At 45.1% G+C, this 18702-nt stretch overlaps 1 protein-coding gene and 1 long non-coding RNA gene across 2 annotated transcripts in view; one reads left to right on the top strand and one right to left on the bottom strand.

The window, feature by feature from the left end:
• Positions 1–18702, top strand: part of DPP6 (dipeptidyl peptidase like 6) — an 826517-nt gene that overhangs the window by 56039 nt on the left and 751776 nt on the right. The gene's annotated exons all lie outside the window — the stretch shown is intronic.
• LOC121489958 lies at positions 920–3916 on the bottom strand. Its single transcript, XR_005987465.1, has 3 exons — positions 3741–3916; positions 3469–3610; positions 920–2970 (listed from the first exon to the last, which is right to left on the bottom strand). It is a non-coding gene; the product is annotated as an uncharacterized LOC121489958 (long non-coding RNA).

Below are 18702 nucleotides of genomic sequence, written 5' to 3'. Positions count from 1 at the left end.
AGAACCAAGAGGGTGTGGGTGCGTCTATGTACATAGATTAGAAATTTAGATGTTAGTTTTGCAATTTGATTTCCAAGAAAGGAAATTCTTAAAAAGAAAGATTTCTTTTAAGGAGCTGGCTCACACTGTGGTGGGTCTGGGGCCAGCCAGCGGCCTGGGAAGCCAGCACTGGTTTCTACGTTACGGACTGGAGAGGCAGAATTCCTTCTTTTGGAAACTTGAGGTTTTGCTCTTTAGACCATCGGTGTATCCGATGAGACCCACTTACGCTCTCGAAGGTCATCGCCTTTATTTAAAAGTGAAGTAGTCGTAGATGTTAAGCACATCTGCAGATTCCCTCCACAAAACCATCTAGACCACACAGCTGGCTACCAAGGCCCGGACGGCAGGGGGTGGTAGTGGTGGTGGGGGGTGCATATACCAACAATCAGCAGGGTGTGTCTGTAACATTTAACCGTCAGAACTACGGTGTGTGTCTCCTTGGGCGAAAGATACATAACTTGCACGGCACGCTGTCACCAAAGATGCTCAGTCCTGGAGAATTTCCTTTCTTGAATGTCAAACTGCAAAGCTAACAAAATGGAAATTTCTGGCAAATTTAGTGTGTGCCTTCCTATGCCTGTTAGTGCTCATGTTTTGAACTTGAGGGGGTCTAGGCTTCTGCTTATAGAACAGATATTCCTAACTATTCAAGAAGGCCGAGCAGGTTGATATATGACAGAAATGATGTCAATCAAAGGCTGAATACCCGCAGCCTCCCCAGGGTCAGGCAGGTAACAAATAAGGAGTCGAGAGTGACAGGTGGTGGTGGTAGGGGACGCAGCCTGAGGCTGTGGTGACCTGGAGATCACCAGCCTTCAGAGAAAATTCTACCCAAATGTCGCAGTGTGGGGGTGGGGGCCCCCAAGTGACTGGAACTCCGAATACTTTAAGAGAAGCTGTTATATGGATTCTTATGTGAAATTTAAGCACTTAAATGTTGGCAGTTGATTTAGAAAACTTAAACTTTATTTGAGCCCAGTGCCTTCTGTAGCCTGCAGGACACTAGAGGTGGTGTCTCCAGGGTTCAGCAGGGTGTGATCACATTATTCCTGGTGTCGGTGGGGTTGAGAAGGAGAACCACATGCTGGGAAATAAGGCAGTGGGGTGTGGATGAACGGCAGAAACCCATCACAGACCTCTGTTCTTCATCATGCTCTAGTGAGCAGTGGTATAAACCGCCCTGGTGGGCAAATACAATCTTGCAGGAATGAGTCATCACCACTGTCATCCTCGTCGATACATGTGGGTGCCTAGTACAGCCTACTTAGCACCCTCCATGCATTATTTTATTCAATGGCAAGACAGTCATGAGAGTAGGTGCCATTCCTGTTGTTTTTTCAGAGCAGAGAAAATGAGGCACAGATGATGTTCAGTGACTTGGCAAAGTCTACACAAGCGGTAAGTGGGATCTGCTCCCAGGAACTATGGTTTCAGAGCCTATGCCCTTAACTAGTGTTCACTCTCAGATGTGGTCATTACATCAGAGGATAACCAGGGAGAGGGTAGTGCTGTTGAATGACAGATTTAGCTCTTCATTCCATCCTGTCGAGGTCCCTCCAGACCGTGATCCCTCGAGGTGGCAGGTATCACTGTCCTGTGAGGATCTGCGGAGTCCAGCCAGGCTCAGCAGGATGGGGGATGGGCTGACATAGCCGCTGGGGAGGGTGCTGCACTTTCAGCCTGTGGGGAGCCTGTTTCCCAAAAGCACCTTTGCTGCAGCCCCAGTCTCAGTGTGGAGAGCTTGGGGGCTCCCTGGCGGGCGTAGACCTCCCTCTGCTTCTAGAAGTCTCTCTGTCTGCAGCACCATGGCTGTCCACTGTGCCTATTACCTGTGTCATTACCTGTGTCTTTAAGGCCCCATTGAGGCCTTAAAGCTGCCGTATCATGAGAGCTCATCGGGTTTTCATGGTGCTAGAAAATAAAACAAATGAAAACTAGATGTGGTCTTAGTTCTAGGTTCTGACCAAGAAGTGATAAGACAGCAGACTTTGGACAAGTCTGCTCGTAGGTTCTTGCTCATCCTGTGCCTAAATGGAGCAGGTGAACAGAGGAGGGAATGAGTTCCCAATGCTAGTGACATTCAGTCAGAGAGACAGCTGAACTGAGCCAGTCCAAGGATAAGAGGAGGAAACATGGTGATAATCATGATTCTGAGGGTCAGAGAACGAGGATTGGATTTGAGGGTCTTGTATGCCCCTTGCACTTGTGAATCCTCCCAGATCACCTCAAAAGCAACAGGCCGTCCAGCAGAAAGAGGCCAAAACTGCAGTGCCCTAGAGTAGGTGAGCGAGCTCGGGGCCGGGGAGGGGAGGACAGGCTTTTGCGGCTGTTCCCAGGGCCTAGTGGAGCCAGTCCCTGCCATTTGGAGGTGATGAAAAACTCACGATTACCTGATTCCCGGCTGAGGATGTGGGAATTGGAGGGGTGGCCTGGTGAGATGTCCCCGTTCCTGCTGTCACACCCCTTGGTTTATGGAAGAGAGTGTGGGGCTGAGTAAGAGAGGAGATGTGGTTTCTCACTTGTAGCCCCTCAGTTCCCTGAACTGCCAGCCAGCACCCAAAATCCATGGTTCTAACCAAGCTGGGCTTAGTCTTCCTACTGTCCTCTCTGGTGTATAGAAATAAAGAATTCAAAACAGCCTAATTTTATTTTCCATTCTTCTTTCACTGGGAGTAGTGTGTTAATTTACTTTGTCAACAAGTTCACACACTCTTTGGTTAATAATCGTGGACTGGCTCTGTGCCTCACTGTAGTCAGGGCACTGCGGTAGCACAGAGGCCCCAAGGAAATAATGGTTCAAACACAGTAAGCGTTTCCTTCAAGCCTGTGTGATAGGTCAGCGGGGCAGTGGGCAGGCGCCTCGACATCACCTCTGCCATGTTCATCGCGTTTCTTCTGGTGTCCTGAAGGGTCACTTCATTCCACCACCTGCAGGTAAAGAGCTGAGATGACCCCACATAGGAGGGTGTGATGATCTGGGCACGCATCCTCTTCTGTTGGGCAGGTTCAGTCCTGTGACCATGCCTGGCTACAAGGCCGGCTGGAAACTGAAGGGGTGGGGAGCCGAGGAAGGAGGGAGGGCTTGCCTGTGCCCAGCTACAACTCAGGGCCAGCCAAAGGCTGAGGACTTTTGCATGATGCTGGGTACTTCTGTTTCCTTTGGGCACACTGCCTAATTTCTTTTTTTGTTGTTGTTGTTGTTGTTTTAAAGATTTTATTTATTTATTCATGAGAGACACAGAGAGAGGCAGAGACACAGGCAGAGGGAGAAGCAGGCTCACCTCAGAGAGCCCAATGCAAGACTCGATCCCGGGACCCCGGTATCACACCCTGAGCCAAAGGCAATGTTCAAATGCCGAGCCACCCAGGCATCCCCTGATTTCTTTCTGAACCCTAGAATCATCGGATGCAGCTTGGTGCAATCACCTTCGTCCTTCCCACGCACGCGTGGCTCTTCTCCATGCCTCCATCCCAGCCCCCATGTCTGGGGGGTGCACATCAGCTGGATCCTTTGCTAGAGTGTGTAGAGAGAGAGGCCCTGTGCCCCTTTAGGGCCTCAGCTCAGCACCTGTGAACATGGGCAAATTTAAAAAAAAAAAAAACAAAAACAACAACAGAAACTGCTTCCCAAGCGTTCAGAACGCAGTCTGCCCTGTGCATGCACTCCCGCTCCCGCTGCTTGTAATGATAATATTTACCTGGTTGGCAGAGAGAGCCGTTGAGGGAATACATGCGCTCACCTGCTGCAGTGAGTTCAGAGTTCCTCTAATGAAAGGCATTTGGTGGCAAAAATTAATTATGGCAATTATTTCAAAGTCAAGCCAAGAGCTTGGCCTCCTTTCTGTCCTGCTCGGGGCCGCTCTGATGCTGATGGTCAGGCTGAGAGAGTGTTAATAAGTTATGGCAGGGTTTTTTCTTGCTGTAGTATAAATAGCAGGCTCCTGACCTCAGCTCACTGGCACTTTATTGCAATGCCTTTTGTTCTCCTGGCACACAGCACGCTTGTTGTTACGGGTCCTGACCAAATCCAGGTGTTCCAGGGCTCGCTGGCGGGTGGAACCACAAACACTCAGCTAGGGTGGGATCATTCCTGTGACCATATCTTGGGGTGGGCGAAAATTGTTGCCTTTTTTTTTTACAGTAGCATGCTGAGGAGACAGATGTGATTTATCAAGACAATAAAAGCAACACAATACCTCCGACACTTGGGGTGGAAAGCCAGCTTGTGAACTTTGTCCCCTAGTTAATTCCCACCATGAGACCATTATTATATAGAGTTCATTTCCGACTGTTTTGGTGTCGGGGAGCTGACTGCAGTGAGATTGATGCTAACGTCCATGACAAATAGTGCTTCTGGGTATAATTACTATGCAATGTGGTATTTATTCCTTCACTTTCTTTTTTGTTATTTTTTACAATCCCCCTGTTCTACTTCTTTCTCTCTCTCTCTCTTTACGTGTATATTTAAGGCCTGAAATTGTGCTCTGTAAACTTCCTGGCATTGTTGGTGTCCAAGGAGTTATACAAGTGCTTGGCTTGTTACACAAGTTATGCTGGGGAGGAAATAGATTGGACTGTCTTCATGGCGGCCTTCTGTCCTTCAAAAATCCTGTGTGCTTGACTGTGTGTGCACTTGACTGTGTGTGCACTTGACTGTGTGTGTGTGCACTTGACTGTGTGTGTGTGTGTGCACTTGACTGTGCATGTGTGCACGACTGTGTGTATGTGTTTTGAGGGGTAGATACGGACAGTGGGCAGATACAAGGTATGTGGACAGATATAAATTACATGTATTTTAAATTGAAAATGACAAATCATGTCCCCAAATTTAAAAATTATAATTATTCTTTTATCTTCTGACTCTGTTAATTCTGCTTTGGTTTCTCTGAGTACCTTTTCCTAGGAGTAGACACTAAATGGGTGAAATAAGGCAATTATTTGTGTAATGTTATTCCAAGCTGCTCATAGGTACCTATAACTTTAGTTTAAGTATATGAGAAATATACTAATGCATTATCCTAATAATATATTAACAAAATATAAGATGTGAAGTGATTTTCATCATCCCCACAGTCTTTGTCTCAGGAATTCCTAGAAGAAATTGGTGCCGTTATTTTGGTATGTAAATTTCTGGCCTTTATGTGTATAGAATATTAATATAATATTTAAGTACATATCAATATACTAAGAGATGTTAATGTTTGTAGAAGTACATGAAAAATTTATATGCATATTTATATATATGCACATTCACATGCATATATATACTGCATATGCACATTTAGATATATAGAAGATATATAGGTATAACTTTGTATAAGTATGATATTTTTACATAAATAGTAGTATACTGAAGTATTTTTCCCTCCACTTAAGTATCACCCAACAGCATGACTTGGTAACATCCATTTATTGACTTAGAGTTGAGGACTCACACGCACGCACCCTCATTCGTGCAACCTGCTGTGTAGTATTCTATAATATGGGGGTACATAGCCAGTAAAACTGTTCCCTTATGGATAGACATGCAGGTGGTTTCTGGATTTTTGCTTTGACCAACAATGCCACACTGGTCATCTTTGTATATTCTTGCTATAGATGCATTGGTGTTCCTCCTGCAGGGACACTGAGAAAGGTAGCAGCTGGAATATAAGTTACATATACTTGATATTTCAATGGAAGATGACATCATATTCCAAAGTGGTGGCACCAGTTGACAGTCTCAGCAGCAGAGTATGAATTCAGATGCACATTTTCTCTCACGTTTTCTGTAGGATATATTTTTTGAAGTACCTGCTATGTTAAGGTAAAAATCTGGGAACACAGGTCAGCACTTGCGATTTTTTTCAGTCCATGGGTACCCCTCTCTCACATACATGGAAGTAAGAGGGTATTGTAATGAAACTTCCTTCCTTCCTGTCACCTTTATTGTAAGTAGTGATTCTCACCAGAGCTGCTCTCCTTGGCATATGGCAGTCATTGGGTGAACAGTTTTGTACATCTTCTTTGGAACTCTGTGACAGATTCTTTTGACTCTCTTCAGAAATTAGGGACAGCAACTGATTCCTGGAAGATGGGTGTTTGGTTTTTGAAAACAATCAAAGCCACTTGGAGCCAAATCTGTCAAATGAGTTGTGTGACGGAGGTCTAGCCACCAAAGATCTGGTGTCCTACGGATATGGGGCCAGCTTCTGGGTGTGTGTATAGTCTACCATTTGGAGGCATGGTTTTAATTTGTCAAGACAAATTGGTCACATTCTTTAGAGTCACACACCATCCGAGTCAGGCAAAATTCTGGGGGAAAAGCTGTAGGCATTTGCTCTTTGCGTCACTGTAAAAGATCAGTGATGGTTGGTGTGTGAGGGAAAGCAGAATTTGAAAAGTGTGAGCAATACTGAATTTTATTTTGTCACAGGAAAAAACAAAAGCAGTGTCTTCTCCATTGAGCTTAATGATTGATTGCTGGTACCTTAGGCAAAACACCATAGCCCAGCTCACCCCCAGTAGCTCATTTCCATCTCCAGGGAATGGTGTGTGTGTGTGTCAGCTGTCCAGGTACCTAGTTCCAGGTAGGGGTCACTGGGTTTATGACCTACTTCCAGTGAGTCATGGGGTGATCTGAGAGCCCGAAGACGTACATGGCTTTTCCCTTTTGTATGCCTCCAGGAAAAAGACCTGCGTTGTCATGAATGCGTTCCAAGGGGTGAGCACTACAGCCTCCTGGTTGGGCATGGCGGCATATTAATGAGGTAGCTGGAAAATTGTGCTGTGCTTTGAATTTCCATAGATGAGATTATCCCCAACATCCCTTTGATGACAATGAGCCTTTGAACATGGCTCAGAGCTATTTCTAAAAAGTCCCAGACTAAAAAGCGATTCTCCGAGAAGGAGAGGAACAGCTGCTCTAGGGCTGCTGAGAACAGTGCTGTTTGGCACCCAGGCAAGCCCTTTGTCCGCCAGGTTCAGGTACAAACCCAATTAGCGCGGCTAAATGTGCATCAGGAATCCCAAGGCTGAGTGCAGACCTCCTCGCAGCTCCTTTTAGACAAGAGGTGTTGGAGGAGCTGGACTTTTCATTTTTCCTCACCCTTTGCCTGCCAGTTGGTGCTGGTTTTGCATGTGGGCGGAGTACACTGTGGCCCACGGAACGAGACTGGCCCATAAAGGAGGATGCTTGTTTTGGGGATGTGCCCTCACTCTCGTCTGAGTGTATCCCCACTTGCCCAGAGCACGTGGGCAGCCACTGTGTGCCATATCTCAAGGCTGGTCTGCTCTTTGTATGCCACACACTCAACAGGAGAGGTGCTTGTAGCCAGGGAGGAAAGAAAGAGGTACCAGGGCCTTCTCTCTGGGGACAGCTGCGCCCTGACCTTCTGAAGGTAGTTTAAAGGCAGCGCAGATGGGTCTTCTTGAAACTTTATTTAAAAGAGTCTGTATGGATGACTCTAGGTCTCCAAAAAGAAAAGAGCCACGAGGAGCAGTGTGGGCACTGAGGATGAACATCTTCCACATGGTGATAGTTTTGAAGACTAGCTCCGTGCGTTTTTTTTTTTAAACCCAAAAGTTTATCTTCAATCCTTGTTCTGTTTGTTTTTTCCTACAGAATGTGATGCTAATGCCCACTTGTTCCTCTCTGAAGCTTGGCTTTCCCTCTCGTGGTCTCTTGCCTTTTCTGCAAACTGTCTGAGTCTCTTGTGCTTCTGAGTGCTTCTCTTCCTCTGCCTGAATTTCAGATGCTGGTGTTGCTACCTGCCTGTGCTCCATCCTCTTTTTTTTTTTTTTTATAAAATATTTTATTTATTTATTCATGAGAGACACAGAGGCAGAGATCCAGGCAGAGGGAGAAGCAGGCTCCCTGCAGGTAGCCCAATGCGGGACTCCATCCCAGGACCCTGGGATCACAACCTAAGCTGACGACAGATGCTCAATCACTGAGCCACCCAGGCATCTCCTGCTCCACCTTCTTCATTATATTACCTAACGCCTCCTTGTCATCTCTGTGGTTTTGCATGTCCTTTGGTCTCATATACCACGCCCACCATCTGTATGTCCAACACAACCCCTCAAGTGAGCTTGATTTTTGTTTTGGAACCTCCTGACCAACCTCACTAAGTGAAAGCCCCATGGAGAGACTTCATGCCCAACCTGTTATAAAGGAAGCCCATCACCACCCTCCAAACGTTCTCATTTCCTATCTTTTCTCTCTTGGTTAATGGTCCTATCGTACCCCTAAAAGGAACCATCTAGAAGAAGCACCCTCTTTCATCTTGGGCTGTCACGCATTAATTTTTCTGATGATACAAACTTGGTGAGGCCTCACTTCTCCATGGAGGAAAATCATAGCAGAAGGATCTGTAAGTTGGCGGCCCCTCGGGGTTGGATGGGACTTGCAAGAGTGGGTAGATGTGAGTGGAGCCCCCTGGCTCAGCGACAGATCATATGGGGAAGATGCATGACAGAGAGGAACCGAGGAAGGATCACAAAAGCATCCTCTCTGGTGGTGGCACAAAGCTGCTCAGTTGTTGGGGAAATCTCTGCGTCATGAGGTGATGAGGTTGGAAAATACACATCCACGCAGGTTTCCGACACAACAATCCTCAGCTGTGTTCGTGATCTGTTCGTACCTGCATGTGTATGCGTGACCGTGCGTGGGAGGCAGTAGGGTCTCGTGTTTACACCCAGCACATGTTCCTACAGTGTCTTTAGAGGGAACATCTGTTGCCCCTGCACAGGATAGAGAGGGACAGACCTTCGTTGGCTGCCCCACTGCCTCCCCGCTTCCTTCCTCTCCCCACACAGCCGTACTCTCTCTGACATCTTAATGCCTCCCTGTCCTGGTGCAGGAGAGGGATTGCATTGAATATTTCCTCACTGACTCCTTAAGGATGTGGGTCTTTTGTAAAGTACAAGTGCTCTTTGAAGAGGCACCATACAAAGTGACAAGGGTCTCTTTTGTCCCAAAGTAAGAAGTCTCTGGCTGGGGAGTTGACCCCAAGGAGATCTAGCCCTCAGAGATGAGCGAGCAGAGAGGGCGCCCGGGATTCCTTGCACTTGTAGAACTCTGCGCACCCAGTGCTCCCTGGGGATACAGGTGGCTTAGGGCTTGTGTGTAGCATCCCAGGCCTGACACGCTTTTCCATCCCTGGTAAGCATGATGTGTTATGTCAGGTCGTGCTCAGGTTCCCTTAAGGAGGCGTCTGCAGTTTGAACCCTAGTAGTTGCTGGGAGCCCCATCGGGGACACTGGGCTGGGGTTCTGATGAGGACCACATAACCTCAGCTGGACAGGCCGGTGGCCCACAGTGCACACCCTGTGGAATGACCCTTAGCTCCTCACGGTGATGGGAGAGGGATTGGTGCCATGTCCTTTCTGTGATGAGGCCATCGGCTGTGCCATGGGGATCGAGTCCCTGGCTCATTGAATGATGCACTGTCCTTCAGCTGTGGCCGTGCTCCAGTGCAGACCCTCGCTGGGTGCCTCAGTTTCTCATTGTGACCCAAGAGCGCTGTGATGCACTGTTGTTAGAGCTCTACAGAGCCATCAGGGTGGACGAGTCAGAGATTTCCAGTTCTATCCTTAACAAACTGCCAGTGGGCACAAGTCAGGGGTGTTGAAGCTTAGGGAATCAGAGAAGGAAAAGTTAGTTCAGTGACAGAAACACAGGATGTGTAAAAACAGCAGAATTATGGAGTTCATGGTTGAGGCTCTCTCCTCAGTAAGTTTACATCGACACCTTAAAACCAAACCCCGAGCCTCAGAGAGGAGAATGATAGTGAGTTTTATTGGTATTCCTGGATTTATCAAGGATGTTGGGCGGGGGGTCTTGTTAGACATCAGCAGGTGGAATTAGCCTGGCGGTGCCACCCACCCCAGTGGTCCACGGCCCCAGTCACCTACAGAGAAGCTACAGCCTGACGGATAGATGGACAAGCCACAGAACACGGCACCTATCCTCAGCTTGGGGCTGCTGGAAGTGTCGACAGAGGGCCACCACCTTCCAGGGAGCCTCACTTGGGAGCGAGTCTTATTTTCTTTTTGATTTTTAAACATCGTATGCTGAGTGCTTACCTAACGCTGATTGATGTGGGGCAAGCCTCCCTTTGTGTCCGTGTCACAGGCCCCCTCTCCCGTCCCCCAAAGCAATCATTCTCATGTTTTTCATGTGTGTCCTTTTTAGTCCGTTATTATAAAATAGAGAATGTCATGGATGGGTGTTTTTTCTTGACATTTAATTCACAAAGCATTAATTCTTATTTGTAAAGAGTTCAGTCTCATGGGGTTATAGTATATTCAGTTATGCAACCTATAGCATGATTGAAGTTGAGAATATTGTCATCTCGGGGAAGAAACAACATCCTCAGGAGTGGCCATTCACCAATTCCCTGCTCCTGGCCCCTGACTACCCTTGGTTTTCTTTTCATTTCTATTGATGTGCACGTTCTGGACATTTCACATAAATGGAATCAACGATCGGTGGTCTTGTGTGACTGATGTCTCCTCAGGGTTCAGCCAAGTCGTGGTAGGAGTCAGAGCATCATTCCTTTGTAGGGCTGAATGTTGTCCCCTTGTATATCGAAATACCACATTTTGTCAATCCATTCATCAGTTGTGGACACTGGGGTTCTCTCTGCTTTGCGGCTGTTATGAAAAATGCTTCTGTGGGTATTTTTGCCCAGCGTTCCGTGTGGACATATGCTGTCGTTTCTCTTGGGTGTCCACCCAGCAGTGGCTGTGCTGGGAACTGTGGTTGGCCTGCAGAGCTGGAGGGGGCGGTATGCTAGCAGGCCCAGTTAGACACAAAACTCTATCCCTGCCAAGATCTAGCCATGTGTCTTGAATAAACACTGTGCAGATTGTTGTGAGCCCTTGGTAAATTTCCAGAGCTCTGAAAGAGTAGATTTTGATGATTTCTGGGGGTGCTCCCCTGGCCTCCATGGAGGAGCAGCTCCATCGGGAAGCTCATACATGGGCTCAGTGAGTAATCTGGTGCGACAGCTTCCATGCTTGTCCTTATTTAGTGTTCGTTCCTTTGCGTTTAAGCCCAGTTAATGTTACTTCCAGAATTGTGTTTCTAACTGGTGCCTACTCTTCCAGAGACCAACTCATTAAATGATATTTCGCTCCCCAGCTTGACAGCAAGACACTCCAGTTGGGGCACTTGTTGTAACGAGTGACTTTGCACTGATATAGTGTTCCTTCCCCAATAGGCTCCTACTCAACTTGTCTTCATTTTCCTTTATCCATTTTTTGGGAGCTGTCTTCATTAAGATAAAATTTGTGTTCATTAAAATTTCTCAATTTAAGAAGACAGTTTGATGAGTTTTGAATAATGTAAAACACAGGCCTATAAGCACCATCGCAATCATAATGTAAAATGTTTTATCATCAAAACCAGTTTCCTTCTGCTCCTTTACAGTCCATTCCTTCCCTCTATCGTCCAGCCCTGGGAGTCACTGTTCTACTTTCTATCATAGTCGTTCATTTGGTCTTAAACAGAATTTCATATAAATGGAATCATGTAGCCTGTATCCTTTTGCAGATAGCCCCTTTGTTGAGTAAAATACCCTTGAGTTCCATCAGTATTGTTGTGTGTATCAGTAGTTCATTACCTTTTATTATTATGTGGAATTCCACTGTGGCTCATAGAATGGTCTGTTTATCCCCTCAGCAGCAGGTGGCATATGGGTTATTTCCCATTTTTTTGGCTATTTTTTTGAAGAAAGCTGTGGACATTCATGTGCAGATAATTTTGAGGATGTGACTTTCATGTTTTCTGGGAAAATAACTAGAAGTAGAACAAATGGTCGTATGGTCAGAGCATGTTTAGCTTTATAAGAAGCTGGCACATGTGGCTATGATGTTGAGTAGCTGTTGTGAATTTATTTGCATCTGTAACTTCTCTGGCAGAGGGACTGTGTGGATCCTGTGCGACTTTATTATTAGGCTGCTTGCCTTCCTGTTATGAATTGTAAGGTTTCTAAATATGTATTGTTAAATGTATTTTGCAAATAGGTTTTTTCCTGCATGTGGCTGGTTTAATTTTCTTAATGGCCTTAATAGTGTCTTTTGAAGACCAGAGTCTTTTAATTTTGATGAAGCTACTTTATCCATTTTTGCCATTTATGATTTTGCTTTTCATGCCCTGTTGAAGACATTTTGTCTCACCCAAGGTCATCAAGTGTTCTCCTGTGGTTGTTTCTAGAAATTGGATAATTTTTTTTACCTCTAGTTCTGTACTGCATTTCATGTTAAATTTTATACATCATGTGCAGTTCTGGGATCACTTTTTAAATATGGTTATCCAGTTATATTTGCACAATATATTGAGATGATGGTCATTTCTCCATTGAGTTGTCTTTACTTGTGTCTTTGTTGAAAACCAGCTGGCTATTTATGTGTGAGTCGATTTTGACTCCCTGTTTTTCTCTGTTGATCCATGGATCTATTTGAGTGTATCATTATTGTGCTGTCTTTATTACTGTAGCTTTATAAAAGGTCTTGAAATCAAGTTCATATTTCTTTTTTAAAATTGTTGTGGCTAGTTTGGGTTCTTTGCATTTTAGTATAAATTTTAGAATGAGCTTGTCAAGTTGTACAGAAAATCCATCTGGGGTATTGGTTGGGATTGCATTGACTATAGATAATTTAAGGGAAAACTGACATGTTACTAATGTCAAGTGCATTAATATATTTGCATGTATGTATTTCCTTTTACTTGGGTCTTTAGAAATTCTTCTGTACAGTGTTCTATGGCTTTCAGTTTACAAGTGTTACACATGTTAAAAGCTTATTCTTTGATTCATGTTTTAATAATATTGTAAATGGATTTTGAATTTTAAAATTGAATTCCACTTCCAGTTGCTTGCTCTTAATCTAGATAAATAGGACTTATTTTTATACATTGACCTTTTATCATACTACCTTGCTAAACTGACTCATTAATTTTAGTAGCCTTTCCATAGATTTCTTGGAATTTTGTGTGCTTCTTAGATCACCTCATCTACCAATAAAGCCAGTTGATCTTGAGACTGATTTTAAGCAGGAAGTATGAATGAGAGGGTAATGTTCAGAAACAGACTTTCTCTAAAAGAAGTAAAGGTCATAAATGGCAAGTCAAATGTAGAACATGAGGGCAGATACAACTACTCTCCTGTCCATGGTTCTCAGTAATGTACTATATTGACTGAGGAAGGATCTGGAAAAATATGGATGGTATGTCCCACCTCAGACAAACTAAACCAGCATGCTTGGGTGTGAGGTCCAGACATCAGTATGTTATAAAGGCTATTGCAGTAAATATCATGTGCAGCTTGCATGAGTGCCACTGTATTAGCCCCATTAAGATGATCCTGACGTCTCCCACCAGAAATAGCCCACATGGTGGTATGTAGACTACCCACATGGAAGTGTATGCAAGCAGGCAGCATGTCATAGGACTGTGTGATTCCTAAAACCTTCAAGTGTCCATGAATGTTTGCTGAACGTGTTCAATACTGTAGATTGGTGCCCTGGGGTCGCATAATGGAAGATGGGGGAACTTGGTTGCTACTTTGTACACTGGCTTGTTGTATGAATTTTATTGGGACATGTAACATCTCCAATCATTGGTATTGTTGTAGTAGTCCCATGTGGAAAATGATCTTCCAAGGTTTAGTGAAGCTCAAATAAAATAAACCATGTAAAAGCATTTATAAACTCATGAAAAAAGAGGGAAACTACAAATCTATTCAGGATATTATATGCTTTTACATAAAAGAATGTACAGTTGATTCTTGAACAACACAGGTTTGAACTGTGTGAGTACACTTATACATGGAATTTTTTTCCAATAAATACATTGTGGTACTGCAAATATATTTCTTCTTTCTTTAGGACTTTCTTTCTTTCTTTCTTTAGGCCTTCCTTCTTCCTTCCTTCCTTCCTTTCTCCTTTTCTTTTCTTTTCTTTTCTTTTCTTTTTTTCTTTCTTTTCTTCTTTCTTTTCTTTTTCTTTTTCTTTCTTGTAGGCTTTATGCATAGTGTGGAACCCAGTGTGGGGCTTCAACTCAAGACCTGAGATCAAGACCTGAGCTGAGATCAAGAGTTAACCTACTGAGCCACCCAGGTGCCCCTTCCTTAGGACTTTTTATTTTTTTTATTTTTTTTTTCCTTAGGACTTTTTAAATGCCATTTTTTTTCTCACATTTTTTAGCACATATAAAATATGTGCTAATTGTTTATATTATTGATATGGCAACTACAGTAAGCTATTTGCAGTTAAATTTGGGGGGAATCAAAAGCTATTCATGTGTTTTCAACTGTTGGGGGGCATCAGTGCCCCAACTCCCTGTTATTCAAAAGGTCAACTGTAATTTATTTCCAAATTGGGATAGATGTAATGGTGTCTTCAGAAATTAGGCTGTGCACAGGTTTCAATTTTTTTAATGAAAAAAACACAGAGAAAAAAAGTGACAGTAAAATGTATATGTTTTCTCCTTTATAGTTCTTTCCATTTTATTAATGTAATCTTTCTATAGGGTTGAATCTCCTTGGCTTTCTTCCCTCACTCCAATTAACGGCAATATTCGTCACATGAAAAATCAAGCTTTACTGTGGGATTTTGTGGTATGGCATGAGATATTTATAATTCATGGATATCTTAGAAATATTAAGCCATTGCTCTGACCTGCAATCCTTTTTAAACATTCAATAGAATTTAGCCAAGTAGGCATATCTACAGTGAACTATGTGGAAGTCCCATGGGCATGATTGGGAAGAAATTCCCTTGCAGCCTTGATACATTTTCTGCTTCTTGTTATATTATAGAAAACTGAAGTCAACTAAGAGGTTAAGTAAATCCGATGAATCCATCCCCCCTAGTCATGGACTGGGCAGTAAGGATGGAGGTCTGGTGGGAAATCTGGCATTTATCCAATGGAATTATGGTAGCTCCAGGATCAGCTAGCAGATGGGCCTTGGCAACTGACAGGGGTCACCCAGACAGGTCTCAGGGATGGCGGATGTGCTGTGGTGCACGTGTGCCTATGTGTTTATGTGTGCATGCATGCACATGCGCATGTGCACACAGGAGTGTGTAGCAGTAGCGCGGTCTAGTCTCCTGTGTTGTTGGGCAGATGAGTTGGTTGTTCATGTGCTCGGGAGATTCTCTCCAGTAGCTCATTGACTGAGTAAAGGCTGTGGAGCATTTATTGTCTTTGTGAAAAAGAGTAGCTTTAGTTTTGGGCAGTGTTCATTTTTCACTTACGAGCTTTACTGCTGGTCATGATCTACATTTGGTTCTATAGGACAGGACTTCTTAGGCAAAGGCTGGTGTATCTTCATTTCAGGAGCATTGACTATTTTACCTGATAGGCCTTGTCTGGCCCAGTTAGGCCTGTGTACAACCATCAAGTTAGTGTGTTGCTGACCAGGTTAGAAGGTGGATTACCTTTGCTAGTCCAGTGATCTGGAAAGGCTTGGCTCATTGGAGCCTGATTGGCCTGAGACAGCTTCAGACCACTGAGTGACAAGTCAGTTTCCCTTAAGTGGTGCCATGGGCTTTTACTGTCTGGGGCCAGGAGGGAACCCTTGACCAGAGTGAAAGACCACAGCTTGGACTGGGTGGGTCAGGCAAGCCACTGGGGCCTCTCACAGTAGGCTTTGTTCAGATAGCAGGGTAATTCAAGGGTGTAGCTGATGCTGGGCAGGTGTCTTCATATTGCACTCTGGTGGTGGCTGCTGCATTTGCTTATGTGGAAGCATAACCTTGGAGCTGAGCATTTTCAAACATTCAGGTCCTAGAGGAGGAAATGGTTTGATTTGCTTGCTTCCTTCTTGGTGATCCCTCCCAACCCCAAAATGAAGGAGGGGGACTTGGCTAGATGCTTCTAAGATCCCCATCAGTTTTCAGACACATTTCCTAGTTCAGAATCATGAGTGTGTGGGAACGTCTGCATGTGCAAGAGGAAGAGGGGACCAGACACACATGCACACACAGAGGCATACATACATGTGTACATGTGCACACGTACACAGACTGTTCGAATCAACTTCAGCAAGAAAATATTCCTCCTTTCTCTTAAGTGTCCTGTTTGTCTCCCAAGCCTTACTCCAGCTCTCTGCCTAAGGGTCAGTTATAAAAAGCCCTAACATAAAAAAAAAAAAGCCTTAACATTATGTCTTTGGTCTTCCATCCACTCTCACTCTGGGGGTAGTTGGTTGACACTCAGATCCAGGACCCTGTGATCAGAGACTCTGGTCTGCAGCTGCCCACTGTTTGCTTGGCGCTCGCTGTGCTCATAGTTCAGCAAGAGAGAGCGGTGCTTAGCGCAGCAGACCAGAACTGAGCCCTCGTGAGGCTCACTAACTTGTCACTCTGGAGTATTTTTATTGCTGAAGATGGAGCTAATCCTTTCTAATGCACTGACCCTTCGACCATGTCCGCAGGAGGGGTTGCATTTGGATTAATACCTTTGAATCGTATTTTGGGGAATTCAATTAATTCAGTGTTCCTCTTTATTTAGCAAACACGTAATACCTGTGTATCAGACATAGAGGAGGCTCGGGGGTGAGCATAAGGCATGAGATCCGGGTACACAGTAAGAGGGGCAAGCTTGCTAGACTGGGACAATTCAGGTGCATATCCAAAAGAGAAGGTAGTGGAAGAAATACAGGTGTAAAGCAAGGATTGTTAGATTTACAGAAGGATTATTTCACTTATGAAAGGAGCCATCTAAGAGACCACCCTGAGGCACAGATCTGGAGGATAGATCTTTGAAAATAGGACTACAAAAAGCCTCACAAAGTGGCTGGAAACTTTAACCTATAGAGACTTTTCAGACTCTCTCTTAGAGAAATTTGACCAAAAGAGTATCTTTTGGGAAAATGGAGATCATTTTCCCCAGAGATCTTGCAAGCTTCAGAGCGAAGTCTCACGGGTCTGCAGGGAATTCAGGCAGCTTGAACTAAAAGAGAAAAAATATGGTACACTTTTCCAAAAAATATTGCAATGGCAGTTCTATTCCTTTACTTGGCAAAATAAGCCACACCTAACGTTTTTCTGTAAGGCCTTGATCAAAAACAGTTCTCTTATACCTTTGACTCTACATCAAGCATAAAAACAAATAGAAGTCACGATAATAATCTTCTTTCAGTCTTCATTGGATATCCTTTAGAAACAGGTAAAAGTGATAGAAAAGTGGAGGCTTTGGAGTCAAAATACCTGAAAGCAAATAATGGGTCTCCTGCTCGCCAGATGTGTGAGCTGGGGCAATTTACACAGCCTCCCAGCCTCTGGTCCCTCCACTGTAAAATGGGGACAATAATAGAATCCACTTCACAGAGATGTGAAAATTAACGAGTTAAGGCCTGGAAGCTCTTGAGCAAGGGCTCAGCCTATAGAGGATTTTTGGTAAATTTCAGTTACCATTCTTCTTGTTTTTATGTTTGTGATAGTTATGGCCTTCAAGGTGCCAGGTGCTGGGGTTCCTTGGACACGGGAGTGGGAACCCCGCAGGTAGGGTTGCTGCAGCATGCAAAAGCCATGACTGGCAGTCGGCGTTTATGGAGGAAAGCAAAGCCAAGCCAAGGTCCTGTGGTAGGGAGGACAGGTTAGACTAGAAAGGACCTTTGGAGCCTGCGAGGTCTCGGCTCCTCACCGTGCAGATGTTTCTCTGAAAGCCAACAGTGAGGAAACCTGACCTAATCAACAGTGTCAAAACCGGTGCATTCCACTGTGTCAGCAGCCGACCAGGGCTTCAGGTCTGGAATGTGGGGGTGTCACGAAGGCGCTTTGGTAAGCGTGCATTTAACATTAGTGATAGCAACTGGCCTTTTGTTAAAAACAGCAAGAGCTTCGACTCCGGCGGACAAATACCTTAGGAATCATTTCATAGTAAAAGTGAAAGATCTGATGTTGAACCAGGTCGGGAGCACGAGAAACCATTTTCACTGCAAATGAGGAAGAACTGTTAGCATTTTCAAAAGCAGAGCTGCCTGTGCTGGTCGTGATGGAGCCTTAAAGATCACGGTCCAAAAGGGCGGAGGGTAGCAGGGGGGTGTCGGTGGGGACTTGCTGCTGTCTGGGGAGGAGGGTTGTAAGTGTTGGAAGGGGAAGGGAGGGACGTGGGGGCTGCGAGTGGGACCTCCCCAGGCAGACCCTTCACCCCTGCCTCCCGAGCCTCTTACTTTCGGGCGCTCCTGCCTGGCCATCGTGGCTTCTGGTTCTTTCTCATGTCACCAGTAGGCCTTAACTAGAGAAATCTTGAGTTTCCTCCCTTCTCTCCTTTGTGTACCCCGTTCTTCTTACTGCCCGAAGCCCGATGTGGCAGCAGGGGCTCAGGTGGCACCGTGGTGCTGTATCGCGGGGCTGGACCACGGCCGCACCTTCATGGGAGGGGCCCCGGGAGATGTAGTGATGGGCTGGGAAGGAGCAAGTCGTGGTAGAGAAGAGGAGGCATGCACCGGTGGGTGACAGCCAGGGGCCTTCGCCACCATGGGACTGCCCTTCTCTTAGATCGTGTGTATCATATCACTCCCAGGTGCATCCATCTCTCGGTTATCAGCTCCTTGAGATAAGAGCTGTGGCTTGTTTATCTTTGCTTCCTCAGAGCTTAGTGTCGTTCCTTACATGTGTCATTTTACACACACACAATGAAACCTCCCTCTGCTACCCTCCGCCCTT

Source organism: Vulpes lagopus, chromosome 4 (genome assembly GCF_018345385.1).
Source record: "Vulpes lagopus strain Blue_001 chromosome 4, ASM1834538v1, whole genome shotgun sequence".
Classification (NCBI taxonomy): domain Eukaryota; kingdom Metazoa; phylum Chordata; class Mammalia; order Carnivora; family Canidae; genus Vulpes; species Vulpes lagopus.
This window is presented reverse-complemented; position numbering and strand designations above follow the sequence as displayed.